The following is a 19,375-nucleotide window of genomic DNA, read 5'->3' as shown; positions in this document are numbered from 1 at the left end:
GATTAGACTTTGATTATCATAAGTACGAGTAGATTGATTGTCATGGCAGGTTAGATCAATGAAGCCTTGGTTTATACATTCTATTTTGATGGAGCTTCTCGAGGACTTGCTAAGCATGTGAGTGTAGGGGTTGTCATAAAAGACCCCCATCGCCGAGTGGTTTTGAAAATGGGAGTGTATTTAGGCACCTCTTTTACTAGCAACATGCCAAAATACAAGGCTTTGTGTGCTTTATGGTTATATTTCATTAGGCCAAGAGAGGGCCATGTGTCTATTTGGTACGGGTGAGCTTAATGGTTCTTTATTTTAGTGCTACATTAGATATGTTTGAAGGAACACTAGGAGGTGGCCAATTGTTGCATGGATGCTTTTTTGTCTAGTCCATGTGATATCTTTCCTTTTCAAGTTATTTTCCCTTAAGAAAAATGTATTATGTATATTCTAGGGATTTTTCTTTCTTTTGCTAGGGGTAACAATAAAGTCATGAAGTCCCAAGATTAGGTGGAGAGGTTTGAGAAATTGTCCAGACATTGTCGGGCATGTAAAGAGTTGTTACAAAGGATAGTCCTAGTGACCCCGTCCTTCTCACCTATTAGGTAGCTAGTTCTAGGAATCCATGTTAATTGAGAGGCAACTAGGAAATCCTAATAAATAAAAAGAAAAATGATAATTGTGTCATAAATATATATCATACGAAGGTGTGTAAAAAGGGGTTCTAACCCTTGAAATAAGATAATAAAAAGAAAGAATAATTTCAAAGAGTTTATGTTCATCGCCTTATAAAGGCTTAGTAGGTTCCTGGGGATGAGTCAAAGACTCGAGGCCAATGCCTTGTCTTCTTGGGGGTCCCATTTTTCTGACAAGAATATGAGATGGTTGGAGAAAAAATAAAAGTGATCGAAAAAAAAAAGGAAATTTGTGTCAGAGAACTTGATAGGTTCTTGGGTACGAAGACTGGATAGCCTATTCTCCTTAGGTCACAATACATTGGAACCTTTAGCATATGCCTTAGGCTAAAGGAGGGAATATTAAGCAAATTCTACTCTTTGGCCCCAAGGGGGAGAGCGAATATGCGATGGAATTATTATCACATCTATTCTTGTATTGTTTGGGAAAAATACAATTAGTTTTGTTGGTTGATTGAACAACACCCTACATGTTTTTCTTTCAATCAAAGGATTGTTGCATTGTGATTTGGATAAATATTCCAAGGCTTGTGTTGATGGCAAATGCATGGCAAGGGTTTGTAATGATAAGTTGGGAATAAAGGAATGTTTTCCTAGAAGATGATATTAAGGTTGATCGCTTTGATCGTGCTTGAATTTTTAATTGGATTAATTAAGGAATGATATTTTTCTCGAGTGGATTGTCTCCAAGATCACACCGCGGATTATCCCGAGAGGGCACTGCTTGATTCACAGTTCGATGGTCGAGTGGTGAAAAGGCCAACCATGAAAATGACATCTCACTCCTAGACCGCTTGTGGGTCAGGTGGAGCTCTGGACACCCCTTGCTTGTCCAGAATAGAGTTGGAGATCCCCATGAGCCCAACATCTGGGACATTGGAAGATCCAATTCTAGATAAAGGATGGAAATTTCGGTGCCATGTGATTTGGACTGGGCAGTTCTATTGGACAAAAGGGATACATAATTCTCCTGTATGGGCAAGAGACAAAGATTAACTTAAAGATAAGTTAAGAAACTTGTTTGATAAAAGGATTGCTTGTTTTTTTTTGTGTATGTGTTGTAAATTATGTGAACAAACTATGTGTCCTAAAAGGCTTAATTAATGAAGCTAATTTTAAATGTCGCACATAAATGTGGTAGGACCTAATTAGAAAACTAAAGCTATCAAGGGAAGCGGGTAGATGGAATCCCCTGACTGGTCTGTCCTACAGCTGGGTGGTCCTAGAGAACTGGGAGGCTTCTCACAAGGATTCATCATTGGATGACTTTAGGTATTGTTAAGTTAAAACCCGATTCATGCCATTTTAGGGGACCGGAATGGGACTACGCTCTATGGGTAGAGAGGTTGAGCGGTGCATCCCTCTCGTTTCCCATTCTCTTTGAACCAAGTGCGACATGGGTCTGCTTTGGCTTGGGTATCTCTGCGTAAAGTAGGATGCCTAGGATTGGATGCTAGAATGCTATTAGGAGACCTTGGCCACTATAAGCCCAAATATCAGGTCGATCCTAGTGGGTTCGCCCGTGAACGTTCCGTTGCAAGGCGGATTCGGGAAACCCTAGGTGACAAAACTCAAAACATTCCATGGGAGTGCCTGGCAATGATGCTTAGATTCATTTCTCGATAGACTACTAAAAGCGTACCTAGACAGCCGGTGGGCTGTGGCATGCTACATGAGCCCACTTGTTTTGAGGATGCTGTTGGTCATGCTCATTGGGATGCAGCAATGGATGAGGAGATGGCTGCATTAGAAGCCAATATGACTTGGGATTTGGTACCCTTACCTACGGTCAAGAAAGCTATTGGTTGTAAGTGGGTTTACAAAGTAAAGCATAATGTAGATGGTTCAGTTAGCAGGTATAAAGCTAGGCTGGTTGCAAAAGGCTATACTCAAACATATGGCATAGATTATGAAGAGATATTTAGTCCAGTTGCTAGGATGGCAATTGTTAGATGTGTGATTGCCTTGGCAGTAGCCAAAGGTTGGAGTTTGCAGCAAATGGATGTTAAGAATGCCTTCTTGCATGGTGAATTGCAAGAAAAAGTGTATATGGAGCAGCCAACATGTTATGAGGATTTAGAGCATCCCACATATGTGTGCAGGTTAACGAAGGTGCTCTATGGTCTAAAGCAAGCACCTAGAGCATGGTCTAACAAGATTGGAGAGTATCTTGTCAATATTGGATTTTGTATTTCTAATGTTGATCACTCACTTTATGTGAGAAAGGGAGATGCAAGTTTGGTCATCATAGTCATCTATGTGGATGACTTGATTATTACATGTAACAGTGACAATGGGATTGCTGAAGTTAAGGACTTCTTGAAGAAGAAGTTTGAGATGAAAGATTTGGGTGAGCTGAGATACTTTCTTAGTATTGAGGTGATTAGATGTGATGATGGTATATGGCTATCCCAAAGGCAGTATGGCTTGGATATATTATCCAAGTATGGTATGACAGCATATAAGCCTCTTTTAGTACCATTGGAGCAAAATGTGAAGTTGAGTGCTGACGTTGGGGATGAGATAGAAGACCCTACTATGTTTAGGAGGATAGTAGGGAGTTTAATTTGCATGACTATCACAAGGCCACAATTGAGCTATGTTGTTGGCCTTTTCAGTCAGTTTATGCAGATGCCTAGAAAGCCTCATTTGGATGCCGTTAGACATATATTGAGGTATGTGAAGTCCACTTTACATTATGGACTTTTTTATGAGGTAGGTAAGGACGTATAGGTCTTTAGATACACAAATGCAGATTGTGCTAGTAACATGTCAAACAAAAGATCTACAAGTGGATTCATGTTTTCCCTTGGTAGTGCAACAGTTACATGGAGTAGCAAAAAGCAACCTACAGTTGCTTTATCAAGTACAGAGGCTAAGTATAGAGGTGCTGCTATGGCAGCATGTGAGATGGTATGGCTACAAAAGTTATTAGGTGATTTGGATGTGCAAGGAGATGGTCCAATTTTCATTCATCATGACAACATGAGTAGCATATAGCTAGCTAGGAATCTAGTGTTCCACACTAGGACAAAACACATTGAGGTGCACTACCACTTTGTGAGAGAGAAGATACTTGTAGGAGAGATTGACTTGGTATATGTCAGCACACAAGATCAGATAGCTGACATTTTCACAAAGGCATTGGGTGTAGAGAAGCTTCGAAAGTTCTGAAGCTTACTTGGAGTTGCAAAGATAGAATTGAGCTTGAGGGGGAGTGTTGAGATGACAAGCTCAACACATGCGGACATTGATGATGGACCGCCTGGCTAGATGGGTCTGCATGTCTACACTTAGCACATTGGTGGTCATTATGACATTCACATGGCCACTAACTTATCACTTATTATATTTAGTTTGTTACACCTACCTATAGCTGGCAAAGATATAGCACCAGTTGATTAGTGTAGTCGGTTATGTACTGTTTGACTTAGAAGGCCACTTTCCTTTATATTGTATCTTATCTAAACTTTGTGTACATTGTATAGTGTGTGGAAGAAGAAGAAAAACTAGCAAGAAAACGTTTTGGCCTTCATCTCTCTTCTTGTGTTCTTGAGTGAGCTTCCTCTTGTGTATACAGTGTGTGTTTGGCGCAACAGCTCAAGAAAATCCCCCCATCACATGATTCTTGACAGCTTGCGAGCCTCCACAAGCCCTAGTTTCTTTATCCTCATTGGTCCTCTATGAGTCTTACTCCCCCACCTTGTTCCGCATTCGGCCCATCTTTATACTTGCGGCTCCATGAGTTCCACCCTTCACATCCCCATCTGCCTAATTTCTTTATCTTCGCCCCAAGTCCACAAGTCTTCGACCTCCATCCAATCAGTCCCTCATACTCTCTCAACTTTACCTCACAGCAGGGCATGCTGCTTGGTTTCTTTATTGTTCCCCCAAGTCCATGAGTCTTCAACCTCCATCTGATTGGTCCCTCACCCTCTCTCAGTTTTCACCTCACAACATGGTAGACTATTGAGTTTCTTTATCCTTGCCTCAGGCCCACAAGTCTTCAACCTCCATCTAATTGGTCCCTTGCCCTCTCTTAGCTTCACCTCATAGTATGGTAGGTTGCCCGATATCTTTATACTTGCCCCAAGTCCACGAGCTTATGATGGCCATCCGCCTAATCCCTTGCTCTCTCTTGGCTTCACTGCAACAGCATGGCAACAAGCTCATTCCTCACTGTTATCCCTTATGATCCACATATCTCAATGACTTGGATATATCTTGCATACTCGATCAATAAAATATACTTGCAGTGCGACAATATATGCAAGATTATGCTTGCATGCAAAATCTAAATGAATTTGCATAAACATGTTTAAAGAGACAACCAAAGTGTGAATGTGTAGCAATCATTCCTTTACATCTTTCCATGAAATTTCTACTCATTGTGATGTTGCTAAACACACCCTAAAGGCACTAGATCCTCCCGACTCATGCTATCTTTGGGAATATAAATAATACACAATCATCATACTCATCAAGTGCAACAAAAAATCATTCTTTTCAACAATTATTTTTTGATTTTTTACACATTTGATTCCTTTAGCACATCGTGAATAGCACTAGGACCATGTTTTGCTATCGAAACACCTTATTTAGACATGAAAATGCTTATTTTTATGATTTTTGAATTCATATATAAAATATAATTATCATTCCCAAGTTTATTCTCAATATTTCACTATTTATTGGTATTTTTCTCTATTTTTGTGATTTTTATTTTTCATATATTTATTTAAAAGAAAAAAATAGCAAATGTGAAGTGCTAAACATTAAGCATTCATATCCCTTTTCTACCCTCTAAAATAGTTTTTCAAATCCATTCCATTTACTATGAAAATTAATGAACTTACCCAAAAACTGCTTATACGCAGCAATACGAATGAGGTGCCATGTGGATTCCAAGTTTATTCTCAATATTTCACTATTTATTGGTATTTTTCTCTATTTTTGTGATTTTTTATTTTTATATATTTATTTAAAAGAAAAAAATAAAAAACAGCAAATGTGAAGTGCTAAACATTAAGCATTCATATCCCTTTTCCACCCTCTAAAATAGTTTTTCAAATCCATTCCATTTACTATGAAAATTAATGAACTTACCCAAAAACCGCTTATACGCAGTAATACGAATGAGGTGCCATGTGGATTCCAAGGCCGCTAATGCTTCATATAGCCACTAATATACTTGGTGGCACTCTACAATGCTCCAATAACATGCCACAAATAGTATTGCTCGTATATTCTCACCTCTCCCTCTCTTTTACCCATCCCCCTTCTCTCATAAGAATAGCCATTATGTAGGAAGAAAGGTAGGAGAGAGAAAGACTAAAAACCAACATCCTTTATTCTTCATATTAGGCCACAAAGTTTACCCCTTCTTTCTCTCTTCCAAACAACTAGACACATTAAGAAAAAGCACTCCTTTGAGGCCTACCATAAGCGCCCATTCAAATTAGGCATGTCCACATGGTTTTTGAGCCTTTTTTGACCACATGATTTTTAAGCCTTTTTTTACCTCCTTGACTGCCCACTCCACATTCCCACATAAATTAAGGTCTTGTGGCCTTAAATTTAGCCCCAACTATGTGGAATTAATGCCGATGTGATGGCTCGATGCTTCTTCATTATTTCTAGACTCAACTTGGCGCTTCACTTCGTCAAACTTCAAAATGCTTTGTCTCTTGTGCCTTGATCACTTTGGACCATGAACCACTTTGGAGCCTAAAATCTTTATTTTCCTCCACAAAAGCCTTGTGGATTCGTCTGAAATTGTCCAAAATCCCAAAAATTACGCCTTTAAATTTTCCTCTCATTGGTGACCACAAGATAGGGTGACCTAGCTCATCGAATCCACAAACTGATCTACATACACATAAACCATAGAGAGTATCAAGTTGGTGCAAATAAAATACAAATATAACACATCACAGCTCTCTCTCTATCCCTTAAAAAACAATTAAGGCATGAATTCCATGAGGGGTAGGCCAAGCATAATTTGACTAAGAAGGCCAAAGCTAGTTGCTAAGCAAGTGTTCCAACACAAACTCGGCTAAAAGAACTATCAAAGGGGTCATCCTAAGTTGTGCTCTGACCTGTCTACCTTATCTAAGACAACTAGAGTAAGAAATCTTCCAAGGTGAGTACTCCTATAGCATGTCTCATATAAATTCATATTTCTCATTTGACAATTATCTTTTAGCATTTTCCTACTATGTAACATTTTATCTTAGATTTATCTTCCTTTCTCCTAAGGCAAGGAGTCGCATGTCATCGATGTAAAGTTCACATAATCTCTCCCATGTATGTACCATCTATATGCATTTGCAAACCTTAAACAATATTATCCTCGGTAAAGATTAATAAAAGACTCATCGATGCTCAATACTTTAGTGTCCCATATGTTGCTTATGCTATGCATGGATTCATCACATAGCAAATAGGTGTAATTTAACTCCCTTTGATACAAGCACTTCACAAACTTTATCTTTGAATATTTGAGATGTGGTTTATCCTTTTCAATGACCTATTCTAGCACCACAAGGTACGAAGCCTAATGTATCTCTTGCGAGCATTAAAACAAGCACCTATCAATTTGAAAATACATTACTTACGACCAATACCGCAATTGGATTGATAGTGATGCCTTCGCCTAAAGCTTTGTTGCTAGTTGTAGGATTATCATCCACATGCGACATTCTTTGCTTGGATGTCGTTGTCCGCAAGTAGACTCAAGAGATTAAGAAGGCATGATAGATTCGAGATGGGAGAGTGTAAGAGAAGATGGCTAAGAGATAGAGGGAATTGTGTAGCCTCTCGCGGTAACTCTTCTCTCTCTCTCTCTCTCTCTCTCTCTCTCTCTCTCTCTCTCAAGCTCTCTCTCACAATCTCTTGGAGAGGTATCCTTCTCTCTACCTCTCTCTCGCAGCCTCTCAAGGTCTCCTTATGCACCCTTGTGCCTCCCCATGCCTCATTTTTATAATGAATTAGAGAGGAGGGGATAAGGCTGAGAACAAGAGTGGAGGGGCTCTTAGAAGACTCAATGATCTAATGCTTAGATAATAAATCTGATGGTTGCATTGGCTCCAAAAGGGGGGGAAAAATTCCTAGTCACTTGGTTGGAAAGCTTTGGGATCACTCCTTCTTCCTCTCCCTATTCGAAGTGTTGTCCACTGCCTGTAGACTGCGATCACGGCGTGCGCAATTTTGCCAGTCACTTTTTTTTTCCTTTTTATAAAATCTCCAAAACTAGCTAAAACATCACTTATCTTTTCTTTTAAATGACTTTTAGTTCTATCTTCTTAGGATAATATTTAAAATATAATAGTTTTTTCCAAAAATCTAATATTTTTAGACCATCCAAACTATACACATTAATACTAGTGATTAATATGGCTCATAAGTCCCATTCACATTGTACTTTTTGTGAAGGGTGGCTACGATCCTTATCAATCTGAGAAAAATGTCAGATTTACGACTCTTAATTTTTTTAAATATATTTTTAATTGAATAAAAATTATTAGCTATTAATGCTAGTTAGTTTTTACCTTAGTTAGTCTTTAGTTAGTAATATTACTAACTTATCAATTGACTAACTAACTTTCGAACTAACCAACTAACTTTTATTGCGTGGAAATATTACAGCTCAACATCCTCAGCTAGTTTCACCATATAAGCATAATGGTGAGTTGCATAACCTTCAAAACCAAATATTTTAGCTGGGTATCTGACCCTACTAGATCTGCATACCACCGGATCACTCAATGGAGCCTTTACATTACTATGAGCTCTTTGTACACCTGGTGTCCTAACTAAAGGAATACCAAGCTCATCATCCAAACTCTCTGAACCACTGGAATCTTTGTCAAATCCCGAATGACTGATAGATGCATCATTACCATCCAGCACTTGATTCTTTCCTTTTTCCTTCCCTGCAACACTTATGGATCCACCTGAAGATGTGGGGATACTCCTTAGTCTCCCAGTACAAGGGTTCACTGTAGGTATAGTACTAGATGATGTTTCTCATCCACTAAGACTCTGTGATTCTTTTTTTTCTTTCTACACATAACTGTCCTAATCATTACCATCATCTAATACATCACCAGCAGGTGCATACTAGCTGCCCATCTCATCGAAGATAATATCCCTGCTCACTCTGAACTCACCTATGATAGGGTTATAACAACAATACCCTTTCTGCTCTAAAGAGTACCCAATAAAAATACATTTTTCATCCTTTAGATCAAACTTCTTCCATAGCTCATCTGGCACATGAACATATGCAACACATCCCAATACCTTCAAGTGTGATACATCGGGCTTCTTGCTAGTAAAGCACTCTTCAGGAGTCATCCCATGAACTACAGGTGTGGGAGTTCTATTCATAATGTAGATAGCAGTATGGATAGCCTCAGAACAAAAATGTTTGGGCATATTCTTTTCACCCATTAATGCCCGTGCAACTTCTACAATATGACTATTTTTTCTTTCTGCAACCCCATTTTGTTGTGGAGTATACCTGCAAGTAAATTGCCTCTTTATCCCATGAGTTCTCAAGAAGCTAGTAAACTCATTAGAGAGGTACTCTCCCCCTCCATCTAATCTCAAGCACTTCACTTTTAAGCCTATTTCTATTTTAACAGCTACCTTAAAAGATTTGAAGTGCTCAAACACATCACTCTTTTCCTTCATGAAGTATACCCATAACTTCCTTGAACAGTCATCAATCAATGTGACAAAGTATTTGCTGCCACCAAGAGATACATTCTGTGAAAGCCCCTAAATATCTGTATGCACTACATCAAGTATTTTTCTACTCACTTCTCTATCATGCGAGAAGGGTTGTCTTGCCTGCTTACCAAACCGGCATGCTTCACAAACTTTATGCAATTCTGTAACTCTAAAAGAAGGCAACCCTGTAACCAATCCTCTGGACTGCATTAATTTCAGCCTTTGCACATTTGCATGTCCAATATGTTTATGCCATATTTCAATATCTACAACTACTCATTTTCCTTTAGCATACATAGCAGCATCCATTGCAGGAATTCCAGCATCTAAAGTGAACATTTGGCCAAATCTACTTCCTTTTGCAACCAACTTGCACTTATCATTAAAGTCTTCTACAAAACAATCTTTTGCATTGAATCGGACATGCAACCCCTGCTCTACCATTTGGTCAGCAGACACTAGATTCTTTGTAATTGATGACACATGTAATACATCTGTCAAACTCTTTGTCTGGCCATCATAGAAGGACAAGGGAACCTTTCCAATGTGTGAAATTGGGTGGCATGAATCATCACCTGTCTGCACATAACCTGGATTTTGTAAGTCTTGCATCTCTCCAAACCATTCAACATGACTGGTCATATGATTAGATGCACCTGAATCGACATACCATACATCATCATGTGTCCCCTTTCCTGTAATTGCATTAATCATATGCTGCAAAACAAACAGACGCTCATTTTTGTCTTCATTCTCTCGTGAAGACGATGCATAGTTTCCTTGCTACAATTTACCATAATCCTTCTTTGCATAGCAATATGGCTTGTTTTGCTACAATAATGGCAAACAATAGCAAAATTTCCAAAACCTCTATTCTACCATCCACCTCTTCCTCTAGAGCTCCCCCTACCTCTAAAGTTACCTCGGCCTCCTAAAACCTGCATTTCACCAAATTGTTGATTGAGCCTGTTTTGTTGGTTATCGCCAACACGTCCCATACCACAGCCTCTCGAAGAGGATCTACCATGTCCCCTTCCTAAACTTGAGTAAAATGCTTGAACCTGTTCACCATTTTTTTAAAGATGAGTCACCCTGCATATTGATCTCTTCGGTAATCATGAGAGAGATCAACTCATCAAAATCTGGAAATGGCTTTCGTACATATATTGAAGTAACAAATAATTTCCATGCCTTCTCATTGTTAAGGTCACTCAAAGTGGATGAAACCAAATCATCATCATCAGGCATTGCATCAATCATTGGTAAAGCATCTGCAATGCTCCTCACCTTCAACACATACTCATTGACAGACATTTTCCCTTTCTTCAAGACATTCAACTCTTTCTTGAGTTGAATCTTTCGTGCCTTTGTATTTACTGAAAACATGTTCTCAAAAATTATCCAAGCTGCATGTGAAGTTTTTGCATTCCTGATATATCCCAACATCGTATTATCAATGACTGCAGATAACCAGTACATCACCATTTTGTCTTTCTCATTCCATTCTTTCCATGCTTTTAATTCCTCTGCAGTCGGAGGGATACCTAGCTCTGGCTCCTTTTCTTCACCTGAAACAAACTCATAAAGGCCCTTTCCAATGAGGAATTTCGTCACACGGAACTTCCATGAAGGGTAGTTGCTATTGTCGAGCTTCTCAATAATGGGATTTCCACTATTCTTTGCCATTATCACAAACAAGGATACAACACAGCAAGCTAGTCATCTGCAATCTTTCACAACACGTGCACAACACTACACCAAGCAACCTTTTTCACTGACTGCTCAATAGTACATGTAATCTGCAACTTGTTTTCAAATAAACCTTATGTTTGCTTTCTGCAAACACCTCAAAAATTATAGATTCGCAATTTGTAACATGTACACCCACTTTTGGTCAATACAGCTAAAATCATAGTGTACCCTGAAACGGTTGTCCACAACCTTGCGGCTCTAAAACGGGGCCTCAAAAATGGCCTCAGATGCCCAAAATAACTGTGGAAAACCTTAAAGGGCTTACCTGTAGAATATATAATGCTCTGCTTGTACACCAAATCTCATAGTAATCTAAGATTTTCACTCTACCCTGCTTCCAGTGCCTCCACAGGCACTATCTAAGAGAGAGAGTGGAAGAATGGGAGAGCTTCTTACTCGTTGCTTGCTTGCTCGAACCTTGCTTCTTCTCCTTCACTTTAGCCTTCAAAATCAGCCTCTCTCAGTGGTGCGGCTCTAATGCCATGTCAAGAATCGCATGATGGGGGGAATTGCTTGAGCTTATGTGTCAAACACACACTATATACACAAGAGGAGGCTCACTCAAGAAGACAAGAAGAGAGATGGAGGCCAAAACGTTTTCTTGCTGATTTTTCTTCTTCTTCCATACACTATACAATGTACACAAAGTATAGATAAGATACAACATAAAGGAAATTAACCTTCTAAGTCAAACAGTGCATAACCGACTACACTAATCGACTGGCACTATATCTTTGCCAGCTGTAGGTAGGTGTAACAAACTAAATATAATAAGTGATAAGTCAGTGGCCATGTGAGTGTCCTAATGACCACAAACATGCTAAGTGTAGATGTGCAGACCCATCTAGCCAAGCGGTCCATCATCAATGTCTGCACGTGTTGATCTTGTCATCTCAACACGAGTGAGACAAAGAACCTGGCAAATTTGGGTTTAGGGAGGAAGAACAAGACCAAGGTGGGAAGTTTGAGAGATGTGTGGGAAGAATCATGGAGCTATGAGAATAAACGAATGGCCAAGGGTTAGTGGAGAGAAGGGAGAAGTGGACTGATGAATGCTTATGAGAAGGCCGAAAGAGTGGATGCTCGTGTACCTGGGGTGAGCTTAAAGAAACTGGGCCAAGAACTTAGCCCGACTACATGGAAGCCAAGGTGTCTTAGACCCATTGTGGAAACTAGGAGAATGCAACATGTGCAAGGTTTGATGCGATGAAATGGATTATGAGATCCGCCGGTGTGTATATGAAGGATTTGTGGCATGACAGAGATGAGAATGGAGTGTGTGATTGGTGTTGGGACCCAAAAGCATGTTTCAGAATTGTGTCCTTGAAAACAAGGGTGAAGATGCTTGTGCGGGAGAATCAGTCCCCATTTGAATGGATGAATTTCTTGGACAAAGTCCTTTGTGAGGCAAGGGCAATTGATCTTGGCCCTAGAGTACAAACAGAGGATTGAACAAATGCAAGAACGAACCAAGGCAGATTGCAACGTGCCAGGGAACACCTGTGGTCTACTATGTAAGTCTACTACATATGTTTTGCTACAAGTGGAGCCATCCATGAGGCGATGGCATTGATCTCTCATTCCCATGGAGCCTTTGTAGTGGGATGGCTAGTTTTGCCATGAGAGGCTCAGAGGTGTTTGCATGTTTGATGCATAGGCGGTTTGCCCTAGGTTGTTGGGGGGAAAGAAACCCTTCTTGGGTGTATGATGCGAGGTGTATGATGGGATGCAATTTAGAACCCAATCAAAGCACCACCAAGTCTACTTGCCTAGGAATGATGGGGGGAGATAACTTCGATTTGAGTTCAGAAAACAACTCAAGGATGCAAGTGGAAGCTATGTCTTTAACACAGAAGTTCTAGCAATTGGTACCGCCTCAGCTATCTGGATGAGGAAACAAGCAAATTAGGGCAAGTGTCTCACCGTTAGTCTTAAGATCAAGGTCAGCGGACCTATAGCCAATATGTCAATATCTAGCCATTTTGGCATGCTCTTCCCTTTGCAAGGTGGTTGGGGAAACTCCTAAGGGTATTGAGTTGTATTACAAATGTCTTGAAGAAATCCCTGCCTTGGCTCTAGAGTAATTTGCACCTGCATGGTTGATGAATCCTCATAATGCCTCTTTTTAGGGTGATTAACCTCAATCCCCTTTATAGAGAACCAACTCAATTCAAGTGACTAAAATTCGATGGAGGGGAGGTAGGTATGAGGAAAGCGAGTGTGAAGCTTAGGCAATCCCATGTCTTTCCGCCCCCTCCATGGTGGCCATGCCACATGGAGCAACAATCATTTTTGCCTCTCGTGGCATGTAGGGTTCCCTATTACCCTGCCCCCAGTTCAAGTTGACATGACTTTTCAGAGTTGAGACTCACGAGTAGAGGTCGAATTGACCCATGTTGCCCCCATGGCATCATGGTCCAAGATGGTTGAAAATGGATACTTGTGTGTGAGGTGCCTCCTCCAACACACCTAGAGGAGTCCTCTAGTAGTCGACTGAAATTCATATACATGCACATCACCATCCCGTCTTCCCATGGGAAACCTTGGACTTAGTTGAACATGGAAATCTCAGTTCTACTTTGTAGGGGAATCCTGGACAAGTCACCCCCAACAGCAATCTAGCTCCCACCTAAGAAAGACCACTTTGTAATCAATCAAAGGTAGGAGTGAGGTTAACACCGCACTTGGTTCAAAGAAAGTGAGAGACGAGGGAGAGTGTAACTCGATCCCCCTATCCATAAGGTGAAATCTCAGCTCCAGCCCCCTAAAATGGTGTTAAACCTTGTAATTAATCCTGCCGGTATTGGGAGGGTCATGATTTGATTAGCTCTATCTAGTGTTGGAAAGTTACCCAACTTATCGGGTCCACCCAGCCACAAGCATCCAATCATCAGGATCAAAACCTCCCACTTTCCTCGATGGGTTTTCTTCGTTTTCTAATTAGCAAAGCATACTACCACCCTGTTTGGACATATCAAATCAGCTTCCTTTTATTACTCCGTTAAACTAGGTTCATTAAACTCGACCTTTAACACATAACAAACAATTCAAAAATCAGATACTTTATTTTACCATCACTCCGCAGTGTGATACAAAAATGTCTTTCCCTAGAAAGACATCATCCAGCCTAGGAGAGGACCTTCCAATCCCTCAGGATTAGGCTGTATGTGATCGCACTCTGTCTGTAGTCAATAGGGAAATTTACTGGCTTAGAGCCCCTCTAAGCTTCCCTGAGCCTCAGGAGCCGTCCTACATAACAAGGGCACTTACCACTCGGCCATTTGCCCTCTCAGGTGCTCGAGTGATCAAAATCAAAAACACCTACCTCCCTCGGGAGCATAGGACCCCCACCCGCAGGTGAGTTTTTCCACACTCCGCAAAGTGTAAGGGAGCATTGGGTTGGGGATCCCAATGTCCCAAACTACCACAATCCACAATTCATCCAGCTATGCAAGCCCGGAATCATAAGAGCCATAATTCATCATTCACAAATCCAAAAGCAGTCATAACCATAAGATATTTTAACACAAGTCAATGCGTGCATAGAATCTATCCTCTTCATCAATTTTCGTGTTCCTTCCTAAAAAGTACTCGATAATACTAACATGCTTTTACAAGTCTAAGTAAGTAACTAATCGTGATCCCTATCTTAGGTACTAAGTAAGTAACTAATCGTGATCCCTATCTTAGGTACTAAGTAAGTAACTAATCGTGATCCCTATTTTAGGTACTAACCTGATTATCTCTGTTTGGCCATCCATCATGACTACGGTTTATAGCCACAACCTTAATTTGTTGTGGGATGGCTGGTTATTCGGTTTGAATGGGTTTGGGGTTAACTTTTGCTTGTGCTTTAGCATCGTGTTAAGTTTCTCCAGCAATAGCAGTGACCACTTTCTTGTATTGGAGAGGCCTATGAGCGTCACCTCACTCAGCATCTTGACGTCTCTTGGGAGCCATGGAAGAAGCTTGATGGGTTCGGGTAGCGCTTTCGCATAAGGGTGGAGAGAGAGAGAGAGAGAGAAAGAGAGGCTTGGCTGATTTGCAACAGAGCTTCGTCGTATCAATAGCAGCAGAGCAGAGGGACTTCTTCATGGGTCATTGTGTGTCTGTGTGTATGTGCATTGGACGTGACGCTCTATCCCTGTTTGTATAGTAGTGAGAGGGGGGGTAAAGAGAGGGCGCCAGCTTTTTGGCATTTTTTGATGACATCATCGATGACAAAGATTTTCGTTTATTTCTGCCTTGCAACTTGTTTGGATCATAACTTCATCGTATGAAATCCAAATATAGACATTTGGGTACTTAAAACAATCAGAACGCACCTGGTCGACAAGTTACTGCGGGAAAAATTACAAATATCCATTAAAAATAGATGAAAATAGCAATTTTTGTAAGTCGCATTATTTTTATCAATCTTTTGTCTTGGACGGCTTGTTCCCTTCAAAATAAGTCAGAGTATATAGTTGGATCCATCTAAAGTGGAATTTAAGTCATCTTAACATGATACTAGAGATTTCAAACTATTCTAGTAAACCAGTTCTACTTCCTGTAAATCCCGTAGAGATTCTGCAGTTGTTTTTTTTTCCATGTGTGGATGTGCAACATAAGTCAATTTTCTTTGGAATGTATATGCGCATTGTTTATTAAAATAAACTAAGTAATGGGGACATTACATTCTCCCCTCCTTAGAGAAATCAAGATGTCCTCATCTCAAGAGAAACTTGAGATATTCTTTCATAAGAATTGTCCCATCGACCCACGTGGCATCTTCTTCAAGATAATCCTTCCATTGTACTAGGTATTCTCTTAGAATTTGACTTCTTAGAGGTTTTTCCCTTGTATCTAGAATCTTCTCGGGTTGCATTTCTAGAATCCCTTCGGTAGACATGACTATTTGTTCATCATTAAGCACATGATCAGGGTTTGGTACATAAGGTTTCAATAGGCTTACATGAAATACATTGTGAATCTTGAGATAGGGTGGCAATTTAAGCTTGTAGGCTTGCCTTCCCATTACTTTGATTACTTCATATGGTCCACAATACCTTGGACTAAGCTTTTTGTATTTCCCCAAGGATAATGAGCTCTTTTCGGATCTTACCCTTAGAAACACCATGTCACCTTCCTTGAATGTTCTTATGGATCTTTCAAGATCTGCATAGGATTTTTGCCAATCTTGAGCAACTTGGATGTCATGTCAAATCAATTTGATTTGTTCATCCATCTCTTCAAGCATAGCCTTAGAAGCCTCTACTTTGAGAGTGGGATCTGAGAAGTTTAGAGGTGTACGACATTCTTGCCCATACAAGGCTTGGAATGGTGACATCTTGATTGTTCGTTGAAAGGCAATGTTATAAGCAAACTCCACCAAATGTAAACGTTCAATCCACCATTTCGGTTCTTTACCACAATAAGACCTTAGAATATCTTCAATGGTCTAGTTCACCCTCTCAGTTTAGCCATTAGTTTGAGGATGATAAGCAATACTGAAGCACAGCTGCATTCCAATTTCTTGAAATAGGCAAGTCCAAAACTTAGAGGTAAACTTGGAGTCTCGATCACTAACTATGCTATTTGGTAATCCAGGTAACCTAAATACCTCTTTGATAAAGACTCGAGCAATGTCAGATGACTTATAAGTTGTTTTGACTAGGATCAAGTGTGCAACTTTTGTCAATCTATCAACCACTACCATGATGGAATCATATCCACCACCAGAAGTAGGTAATCCAACAAAAAAGTCCATACTTATTGACTCCCATTTCATTTGTGGAATGTCCAAGGGTTGTAACTCTCCAGGCATCTTGATCCTTTATGCCTTGACTCTTTGACAAGTCAAGGAATGAGCTATATACTTTAATACATCCCTTTTTAATCTTGGCCAGTGATAGCTCTCACGAACTGTGTTGAGTGTCTTGGCATACCCCGGATGTCCTGCAATGGGGCTGTCATGGGCTTCCCATAAGATCTTGGCCTTCACTTCTGGTCTTTTTGGGATACAAAGGCGGTCATGGTAATATAGACAACCATTACTAGCATGATAATCCTTAATCTTAGACCTTTCTTTGTTAGAGCTCCCCCCTTGAAGTACCTTAGTCATGAGTCCTTCATATTCTTTATCCTGAGAAATAGCTTGGTGTACAAGCTCAAGTACATGGTTATCAGGTATGGATACGGTTCTTAAGCTTCAAACTTCTACAATGCTATTAAGAAAGGCTTTTCTAAATCAATGCATCTACAACAACATTGTCCTTCCCTGGATGATATTTGATTTTAAAATCAAATTCTTGCAGTATCTCTATCCATCTATTTGTCTCATGTTTAGTTCAGCTTGGGTGAATATCCACTTAAGACTTTTATGATCTGTCTCACTAAAGTGAATTCCCTTCCCAATAGATAGTGTCTCCACACTTTCAAGGCATGAATTACTGCGAGTAACTCAAGGTCATGAGTAGCATAGTTGGATTTGTAGGGTTTCAATTTTCTAGAAGTATAGGCCACTGGTCTTCCTTCTTGTACTAGCACCCCACCGATTGCGAGTCCACTTACATCAGTGATCACTTCAAATGGTTGATTGAAGTCAGGGACTTTTAATACATGTGCAAGGATTTCTGTATTTTTCTTCAAAAGATTTGTCAAGGTGCAACAATGAGGAAATAATCCTTGATGAAGATTCGGTACCATCCTGTCAGTCCCAAAAATCCTCAGATTTATTTTATTGTCTTAGGTATTGGCCATTCTAGGATATATTTTACTTTGGTAGGGTCTACAGAGATTCCATTAGCGGAAACAATGTATCCAAGATATTCAATCCTGTCCGTGAGAAATACACATTTACTCATCTGGCATAGAGCTCATTTTCACGAGGTATTACTAGAGTGATCTTTAAGTGACCTTCATGTTCCTCTATTGATTTGGAGTATACAAGTATATCGTCAAAAAATACTAGCACAAAATCATCTAGATATGGTCAAAAGATGTCTTGCATTAGACAACTGAATGTAGCTGGGGCATTAGTCAATCCGAATGGCATGACTAAAAATTCATAATGACCATACCTACTGTTGAAGGCAGTCTTTGGGATATCTTGTTCCTTGATTCAAATTTGATAGTATCTGGACCTTAGATCAATCTTGGAAAAAACCTTGGCTCTGTATCAACGATCTAAAAGTTTGTCTATCCTGGGTATAGGGTACTTGTTTTTTATCGTAACCTAGTTTAGTCCTATAAAGTCAATGCAGAGTCTAAGTGTTCCATCCTTCTTTTTTTGGAAAAGGACAGGCGCTCCCCAAGGTGAATTACTAGTGTGCATAAATTCTTGCTCTATCAATTGTCTCAATTGTTCCTTAAGCTCAATAGCTTTAGGAATAGACATTTTGTATGGTCGTTTTGACACTAGCTTGGCTCCAAGAATCAACTTTATTTCATGATCAACCTCACGCTTTGGAGGTAGTTGATTCAATTCCTCTGGCAAGACATCCTCGAAGTCATTGATCCACGAAGGTAGAGTGCCTTCATTAGTCTTTTCGACCTTATTCAATCAGATCATGTAGATTGGTTCAATCCCTTACTAAGTCGACTTGCCTTGGCTAGTTGGACTCTAGTTCTTCCAACTTCCCTATATGCCTTTATGGTTTCCCCTTCCAAGTCTTGAAAATTTATTTCCCCTTCAGCATATAGAATCTGGGCTTTGTTCTTCTTGATCCAATCCATTCCCAGAATGTAATCGTAGCATCCTAGTGGTAGGATTCGAAATTCTATTTCCGTTATATGGCTGTCTAACTCAAATTGAAGTTTCCCTATAGTTTTGGTTGAGGCAATTTCCTTCCCACTAGCCAATTCTACTATCATTTTCCTTGTCTCCCTGGATTCTAGATGGAATCTTTTAACTGTCTTGGGTGCAAGAAAGGAATGCGTGCTACCACAATCAATTAAGATCGTAAACAATGTACCCTTGTAAGTAGCTAGTGATTGAATTACTAAACATTGGTGGTCCGCTCCTTTCTTTTCCACAGTAGCATGAATGGATCCTCTTTCAAATTCTTCACCTAACATGCATTCCTCTGGTTGTCCAATCATGGTATTTACTCGAGCACCGACTATTATTCCACGTCCATGGCCTGGGTTGTTATTGCCATTCCCTTGGCCTCTTCCACCAACCTGGTTTGGGCTATGATTTTGAGAACGATTATTAGGAC

This window comes from Lygodium microphyllum, chromosome 17, assembly GCF_053477565.2.
Source record: "Lygodium microphyllum isolate KBCC chromosome 17, Lygodium_microphyllum_v1.1.10, whole genome shotgun sequence".
In the NCBI taxonomy this organism is placed as follows: Eukaryota; Viridiplantae; Streptophyta; class Polypodiopsida; order Schizaeales; family Lygodiaceae; genus Lygodium; species Lygodium microphyllum.
Note: the sequence above shows the minus strand (reverse complement) of the source record.